Here is a 9,089-nt window from a genome sequence, read left to right on the forward strand (position 1 = left end):
GTGGAAAGGAATCCAACCAGGAACCATGAGGTTGCAGGTTCGATCCCAGGCCTTCCACAGTGGGTTTAGGATCTGGTGGCATCACCTTGCGCTGCGGTGTAGGTTGCAGACGCAGCTTGGATCTGATGGTGCTTGTGACTGTGGCATACACCCCAGCAGTTGTAGGTCTGATTCGGCCCCTAGCCCGGGAACCTCCATATGATGGGGGGAGGGGGGGGGGGGAGGCTGCAGCCAAAGCCCAAGGAAGAAAGACAATCAGAATGTTGCGTGGAACTCCTGGAGACTTAACAACCACCACCAGTCATGACCATGGCTGTCAACCGACACCAGAGCCAAAGAAATGTCGGATCAAATAGGAACCTGCCACTTACACCAGTACTCACCACAATGCAGGACCACAAAAACAAAGGAACAAGAAACCAAAACTAAATAATTGCCCAGGAGCAGCAGGTGCAGGAAAAGCATGCTGACTCTCACCCCCCAGAAGCCAGAGGTAACCTATTTATCACCCCACACGCACACACCTCAGCACCACCAGCACCAGCACCCCCCCCCCCCACCCCAGGATCGAATCTGCATCCTCGTGGGTGCTCCTCAGCTTTGTTACCAATGAGCCACAATGGGATCTCCCCAATCCAGGTTTTTATGTTTCTTTTTTTTTTTTTTTTCCCCTTGCTTTCTTCGGGTGGCACTCACGGCACACGGAGGTTCCCAGGCTAGGGAATCAGAGCTTGAGCCACTGGCCTACACCACAGACACAGCAACACCAGGTCCGATCTGTGTCTGCAACCTACACCACAGTTCAGGGCAATGCCAGATCTTTCACCCACTGAGCGAGGCCAGGGATCAAACCAGCACTCTCATGGATGCTACTCAGATTCCTACCTGCTGAGTCACAATGGGAACTCCACTAAATACATAAATTTTTTCAAAGAGAGAGAGAGAGGGAGAGTGTGTGTGTGTGTGTGTGTGTGTGTGTGTGTGTGTGTGAGAGAGAGAGAGAGAGAGGTCTGGTATCACTTGGGGAAAAATAAAATTATGCTTGGAGAAAAATACCTGTCCCTAGAGATCATTCACAATGGCTTGTTCTGCCTGTTCATTTCTCTCTTTCTTCCCTTTTCTTTTTTCCTTCCTTTTCTTTTCCTTTCGCATCTGTCTGTGCCGTGTGTGTGTGTGTGTGTGTGTGTGTGTGTGTGTGTGTGTGTGTGTGTGTGTGTGTGTGTGTGTGTAGTCTTCTTTTAGGGCTTCACATGTGCCATTTTGTAGGTTCCCAGGTTAGGGGTCAATGCTAGTCGGGTTCGTTTCCACCGAGCCACAACGGGAATTCCTGCCTTGTGCTTCTTTATCTTTGCTCTGTTACTAGGTGCTAGGGATTCCTTTTTGTTAAGTCCAGTCACTTAAATAAGGGTGTTTGCAGGGTTGCCTAAAGCATCAAAAATGTATTTTCTCATTAAATATTGGAATGTGGGGAGTTCCTGTTGTGGCTCAGTGGTAACAAACCCGACTAGTATCCATGTATGCCGGTTCGACCCCTGGTTTGGGAACTTCCGTATGCCACAGTTATGGCTCTAAAAAATCCTCTCTCTCTCTCTCTCTCTCTCTCTCTCTCTCTCGATAATATACACATACACACACACATCCATACGTACATACCTATGTACACATATACATATACATTGGAATTTGGTCTGCCATCGATGAGATGCTCCCTCTTTGTGTGTTGTTCATTTTGTTTTTTGTTTTTTAGGAGTGCACCCTCGGGATATGGAAGTTCCCTGGGCTAGGGGTTGAAGAATCGGAGCTGTAGCTGCTGGCCTGCACCTCAGCCAGAGCTATGCCCTGCCAGATCACCCGATCTGAGCTGAGTGGCCACGTCTGTCACCTACACCTACCTCCCCCTGAATGAAGACGTATTTTCAATACATCTCAAGTGGAGAAAAACTTGCTAAAAATCACTTTATTTGTCATGGAAACCATATCTTCTAGCAGACATGGCACAAAAGCCAGTGTTTATGGTCATCACACCACAGACATCAGAATTCCAAGCTTCTAGGGGTTTCTTGGGGGTGGGGTGGGGTGTGTCCCCAGGGCCTGTGGAAGTTCCATGCCCACCCCTCTGCCACCACCCAGGGATCCTTCGCCCTGGGTGGGTGGGGGGAGGGAGAGGGTATCTCAGCAGAAACGATCTTATCTTACGGGGTTTATGGATGGCTAGAAGCATGTGGTTCTGTTCATCTCATGCTTGAGGTTTCGGTTTTTGCCCTCCTACCTACCCAATGGTCGGCAGATGGAATTCTTCTGGTTTTCTCTGGCCATCCCTCTCCTCGAACTCACGGGTCCAGTTTTTCTCCCACATTTGACTTTTCCGGGAGATCCACAAAAGGAAGCGCCAACCCTTGACATCCACCGACAAGAGATCACCACCCTCTGCCCCTCTTTAGCCCCTTCTCATCCTCATGCCTGCCTGCACACATCGGAGACATTTCCAAGTGCCCAGGAGGATCCTTGGACCCTGACACCTCGAAATCTTCCCTGAGCAGCAGTGCTCGGGACTCAGACCTGGGGTTTATCACGGGCTCCAACCACGACCTTTGGTTTTCCTGGGCTGGGAGATCGGTTTCATGAGATGGAACCGGCTGCGGATTCAGCTTCTGGATCTGGACTGTGAAACGTTGTACAAGACTTTTTTCAAGGCATGACTGTAGGGGAACAAAACCTTGCGGCCCGCCCCCCGCCACATCCCAGATGTCACATGAGCACGGGGAGGAATTCTGTGGAGCTGGAAACAACCATGACCCAAAAGAACACAGGAAGGAATTCCTGTCATGGCGGGGCAGAAACGAATCGGACTAGGAATCACGAGGTGGCAGGTTTGATCCCTGGCCTCGCTCAGGGGTTTAAGGATCTGGCATTTTTCCGCGAGCTGTGGCATAAGGTCTCAGATGTGGCTCGGATCCCGCCGTTGCTGTGGCTGTGGCTCAGGCTAGCAGATGCAGCTCCGATTCAACACCAAGCGTGGGCGCGCGCGCGCGCGCGGGGGGTGGGGGGGAGGCGGGGAGGGAAGCAAACCTCCTAAGAACGACGAAAGTGCAGTTAGGAAACAGAAAATGATGATCCCGGAAGTCCACTTGAATGTGGTTGGGAGACATGCGTAGGACCACACCGCCACCGTGTGAGAGACCAGTGCAAGACAGCTGAACAATACAAAGCGGGGTGGGGGGTGGGGTGCTTGGCGGGGGTTGGAGGAGGAGGAGGAGGAGGAGGAGGTGGGGGGAGACGGCGGCACTGGTGCTGGGCAAAGGTGCCTCTGGGCGAGGACTTTGGTGACCATATTCTCATGGCAGGCTTGAGAGCCCAAAAGATGACATGGTGGAGGCTGAAGTTAAGTTTGGTCAAAAGGAAAACAACCATGAGAAAAGATGCATCCACCCACACCTAGAAAAGATATCGTGCCAGGAATGGGAGCCCTGTTCCAATGGCTCTTCCTGGGATTGTGGGAAATGAATCGATAGCAAGAAGATGCTTTCACATCCATGTCTTCAATGACTCCTGTACTAAGTGCGTCGTGGTTTTGCCAGTTTGGCAGAGTTGTGGAATGTCATCCGGCAATTGCATCTCCCCTGCCCAACCAGCAAGATGGAGTTGTTCTTTTTTTTTTTTTTTTTTTTTTTTCCTGCTGCACTGCCTTTCCTGTGCCAGGGATCGAACTTGAGGCTCAGCTGTGACCTAGGCACAGCGGGAACTCCAAGATGGATTTCTTTTTCCTTCTTTTTCTTTCCTTCCTTCCTTTCTTCCTTTCTTTCTTTTCTCTCTCTCTCTTTCTTTTTCTTTTCTTTCTTTCTTTCTCTTTCCTTCCTTCCTTTCTTCCTTTCTTTCTCCTTTCTTTTTCTTTCTTTCTTTCTTTCTTTCTTTCTTTCTTTCTTTCTTTCTTTCTTTCTTTCTTTCTTTCTTTCTCTCTCTCTATCTTTCTCTTTCCTTCCTTTCTTTCTTTCTCTTTCTTTCTTTCTTTCTTTCTTTCTTTCTTTCTTTCTTTCTTTCTTTCTTTCTTTCTTTCTCTCTCTCTCTCTCTCTCTCTCTCTCTTTCTGGTTTTTTTTGGGGGGGAGCCACACCCGCAGCACATGGAGGTTCCCAGGCTAGGGGTCAATTCGGAGCCTTACCTGCCGGCCTACACCACAGGCACAGCCACGCGGGATCCGAGCCGCGTCTGTGACGGACACCACAGCTCACGGCAATGCCAGATCCTTAACCCAACAAGTGAGCCAGGGATCAAACCTGCAACCTCATGGTTCCTGGTCGGATTTGTTTCCACTACCCCAGGATGGCAATCCTGAGACTTGCAAAGTTTATTGTTTGTTTCGGGTTTTCTCCACCCCCTCTCCCTCCCGTTTCAGCTTTATGTTTTACTTTTTGGCCACACCCACGGGCAGCAAGTGGAAGTTTTTCCTGAGGCAGAGATGGAACCTGCACCACACAGGGGCAACCAGAGCCACCGCGTTGAGAAAGCAGGAGCCTTGACCCTGTTGGTCGTGGGCTTCCTTCTTCTTCTTCTTCTTCTGTTGTTGTTTTTTGGGTTTTTTTTGGGGGGGGGTTGTTTTCCTTTTTTTGTTTTGTTTTGTTTTGTTTTGGATGAGATTTCAGTTCACCCCCCCCCCCCAACACACACACACACTCATAGTGTTGCGTTGTACTTTCCCTCCATTGTGGTTGGTCAGTCATGCTGAAATCCATGTTTCTATGACCTGACCACCAGAGCATTTGCCCCAGGCAGCCATTTGTTCTCTTTGGACTTTGTCTCAGTCTATGCAGAGAGAGATTTTCATTTCCACTTTCCTAGGATCGACTGTATCCTTCTCTCCCTTCCTAAGCTTCTGGGCTTTGCTTGTCTGCTTTTGACAGACCGTCTCCGTCGGTAAGGGTGGCAGGTAAACCGACTCCTGCGTTGTCGTTCTCCGAGAGCTTGCCCGGTTTCGTTTTTGCCAGTCCCCGCCTACCCTCCCACCCTCCCTCTCTCCCTCCCTCCTCCAGCTCCGTGCAGGGAGGTGGGGTGGGGGTGGGGGAGAGAAGAGAAGGTGGAGGGGAACCTGAGATCTCTCTCGCTAGTGCCACCCTCACCGCGCCGGCTTCTCTCTGGAATTCCCAAGCCCAGGAAGGGACATGCTTGGGGGAGCGAGCGCGGCTCCTTCTAGGCAACAGCGAGAACCTCTTCCCAGCTCCTTCCCCGCCGCCGCCGCCGCCGCCGCCGCCGCCGCCGCCGCCGCCGCCCCCCTCTTTCCATCTGCTGCCATCACGCCACGCAGTGCCTTGCCAGGAGGCAGCTCCGCGAGGCAAGCTTCGCGGTCGTGCAGGACGCCTGGCGCCTCGGCCCCGGGAAGAGCTCGGGCATTTGGGTGGCCGGCGCTGTGTCGTTGTGTCGCCGCCGGCCGGCCGGCCTTCCGGATCTGTCCCGGTGACGTTGGTGGCGGTTGTCGCGTGCCATCTAGTGTCCGCTTTTATATCGTCCCTTCCCTCTGCAGCTTTGGGGACCTTCGCGAGGGATGTGACTCAGCCATCCGGCCTGAGTCAGAGTTCCGGGAGGCTGGCGACACTGGCGGCGACAGCTCCGGTGGCTCAGAGGCCTGGGAGTGTCCCTCTCTCACCGGAGATTGGGCCTGCAGGCCTGTGAGGGAGTGACTGTCACCGCGCTCCCCAGGCAGGCTCTGGGGCCGCCTGGCCGGGTCGACCAGCATCCGCTCTTGCCGCTCCGGCCCCGGGGACCGACCAGGCCTGGGCCGGGCCGCCTCCCTAGCGAGGGGAGAGGGTGTGCGGCGCCCGGGACTGCCTGTGCTCGGGTGGCCTGGCCTTGTCCCGGGTCGCCCTTTGGAGCGTGAATGACTCCCGCCTGCGGTCCCTCCAGCCTCTCATCCCCGAAGTGAGGAGCGGCCCGGGTTGTGCGCTGAGGGCGTTGGAGGGCGCGACAGGCTCGGTGGCCGGCACGCTTGTTTCCCGGTCGTCATGCCGGCATGGGCCCCTCCCCGCCTGCCCCCCGACTGATGGCTACCGCCGGCCCGTGCGGAGTCGTACTCACGAGGTCTAGACCGGCACAAGACGTGAGGGGTGGAGCGGAAAGGGTGGCTCGGGCCCCGGCGCCTTCCTTCGCGGGGTCCGTTCGTCGGAGGCGCCTCCGTGGAAACATTTTTTTTTCCAAGTCCTGATGGATCCGGAGACGGTGGACGGTACCCCGCCGGCCCCCTGCTCCCGGGTGTGGCCGGGAAGGGTGCACCTGGGCCTGAGGCGTGCCCATGTAGGGTCCCGGTCGTTGGACAAGACTTCGTTTCCCACGCTCTCATTTCCCGCCCCCCGCCCTCGGAGTGTTTCCCTGTCGGTCGGTCGATCGGTCGGGAGGTGGGGACCGGCCTGAGCTGGATGGTGTGTCCTGGATTTTGGGGGAGCCAAGTCCCCGTCTGGAGCTCCGGACAGACCGATACCTGCCCGCGTGGGCAAGCCGGGAAGGGCTTCCCCGGCTGGCCGGCCGGCTCCACCTCCTTCATGTCCCTGTCCCTTCCTTGCGGTCACGCTCCCCGGGTCGACCAGATGGCTCTGAGAGCGCTGGGTCTGGCGACTCTAGGGCAGGGCTGGGGGACAAGTGTCCGGATGGGGGTTCCGGGGATACCCCCACGTCCTGTGGGTGGGCCCCGCTGCTGGGCATGGACATTTTTCGCGGCCGAAATACGCCTTTTCTGTCACCAGGTAGATGCTGACACGATCCTCTTCAGCGCCTGTCGCTGGAGACCTTGGGCCTCTGGATGCACGTGGGGGGCTTTGGGCTTTCGGCTGCTGTCCAAGGCCTGACCCTGCCCTTTGCACCCCGCGTGGGGGCCGCTCGCCTGGGCCTGTGCGCCGGCTCTCACTTGTGCATCCAGCTGGCCCGTGCTGCGGTGTCTCCTCCGGTCTCTGGCTGACCCGAGGGCGGCAGGGCGCGTGGCCCTGTGGGGTCTTCTACCCTGTGTGCCTCCCTGCTGCGGGCACCCGGCGGCTCGGCTGGGACAACCCCACCCTGTTGGCTCCGTGCCACGTGTCAGGCGTTCTCCCTCCCGGGGTTGTCAGCCGCTGTCTCTCCCCTGAGAGAGGAAGGGGAGGAGGAGGAGGAGGAGGGGGTGCCGGTGAAGCTGAAGCAGGCCCCCGTGGTGATTGTCTTTGCTGGCCCTCCCTCCCCTCTTCTGGGCTCTTCCCTGGCTCTGCCAGGACTGATCGATGTGGTGATGTGGCGCTCTCCTGGGCTTGGGCTTAAGCCGCGCCAGATGAGGGACGGCCGCTCATGGTGAGCTGGGCCGCGCCTCTCATTCTGTCGCGGGCCCCTCGCTGCTCCTCCCCCACCTGCGGGTGGTGTGGGGGAAGGCAGGGGTGCGGCCTCCAGCCTGACCTCTGGTCTCCCGCCCTGCTGCCTTCGGGTGTCAGTCGGGGGGGGGGGGCCTGGGTCCTTTGGGACGCAGCAGGCATTCTCGCTTTGCCGCCTTGGCGTGTGCCTTGCGAGCGGTCCCTCCCCAAAGTGGGGGGGAGGCCTCCCTCGCTGCCATGCTTCGCATCCCTGCGGGTGCGTGAGCGTGCCTCCCCTGGTCCTCTGTGGTGCCCCTGGAGTACTCCGGGTTGCCTGTCAGATGCCCGAGGCCGAGCGGTGGTGTCGTTTTCCTCTCCCAGCGGTGAGTCCCCTCGGGTCCCCACTGTGGTGGTGGCGTGCCCCACGAGCAGCTTCCTAAAGCTCAGGGGAGGGGGTCGAGACGGTAAGGCAGGGGAAGCTTGTGTCCCCTCCCCGGGAGGGGCTCAGGTGGACCCCTTGTCATGGGTCTCCCTCACTGTGTGCCAGTGAGGGCAGCCCTTGGCCCTTGAGCGGCACGCCCCATGCTTCTCCCTTGACCGGGAAGGCTGCATGTGGTCGTGAGAGCGACCGCGGTGGGCCGGGAGATGTGAAGGGGGGGTCCCCGTCTGGCTTTCCGGACGTGGCACCCCTCCACCCACGTGGAAAAGTCTGAAAGGCAAGCCTGGTGGCAGCACAGACTCTTGCTCTCCCGGCTCTGACCGTGGACGCTCACATGGGCTGTGTGCTTTACCCATACCGCAGACCCCCCCCCTTCTGACTTCCCACTTTTTGGGAGTGTTCCCACTCCCGTGGGTCCCCGAAGGGGCGAACGATGGTGTGGGGGGCACGACGCGCCCTCGGTGAGAAAGCCTTCTCTAGCGATCTGAGAGGGGGGCCTTGGGGTACCTGGACCCCCCAGCCGCCGCCCCTCTGAAGTGTGCAAGGCAGTAGCTGCCGGTGCTACTTGCCACAGCGTGTGGGCAAGAGCCGCCCTCGCGCGAGGGGTGCGCTGGCCCCCGCGGTGGGGGCCAAGCGCTGCTCTTTTGCCTAATGCGGCCTGTACCTCCCCCCTCCGAGTTGGGGGAGGGTCACGCCGGGCCGGGCCGGGTTTTGGCATCCAGCGCCGGGCTGTGTGCTGCGTGGGCACGTGGTGCCCCTCCCCTTGGAAGGGGAAGTGGAGGAGGGGGATGCGCCCCGTCCCCCGGCGGCCTCTGCCCCTGCCTCCCCCGCTGCGAGCCGCCTGTCGGTTCTTCCCGCACTCGCCTGGGGTCGCAGCTGGTGGTGTGGAGGTGGTGAGCGAGCATGGTTCGGGCCGCCTCGCTCAGGAGCGTTTCCCCCAGGCGTCAGGCCCTGGAGGGTGGACTAGGTGAAGGACGGATGAGATGAGGGTGGAAAGATGGACGGATGGGTGAGATGAGGCGGACGAGCCCCCCCCCCACGTGGCAGGGGGGGGGAAGCCTTTGCACATGGGGCCCTGGTGGTGGGGCCGGGTCGTGGAGTGCTCTGGGGCGACTGAGGCCGCCTGGTGTCCCAGGTGTCATGGGACTGCCCTCGTGTGTGTGGTGGTGTGACCCCGTGCTGGTTTGCCTGGCGTGCCTGGGTCCTTTCTCCTCTCCCTGGGCAGGCACCCGCGTCCCTGCCTCACAGCCCTTGCCCCGTGTGCATTGCCGCCCTTCCCCGGTGCTGCCGGCCCTCCCCCTGCCCCGAACAGGTGACCGCCCTGCCTTGCCTGTGCCATGTCTCTCTCCCTCCCGC

Source organism: Sus scrofa, chromosome 10, assembly GCF_054392235.1.
Source record: "Sus scrofa isolate SSC_HxYL_T2T_F1_AM1 chromosome 10, Sscrofa_HxYL_maternal_Yorkshire_Landrace_v2.0, whole genome shotgun sequence".
NCBI lineage: Eukaryota > Metazoa > Chordata > Mammalia > Artiodactyla > Suidae > Sus > Sus scrofa.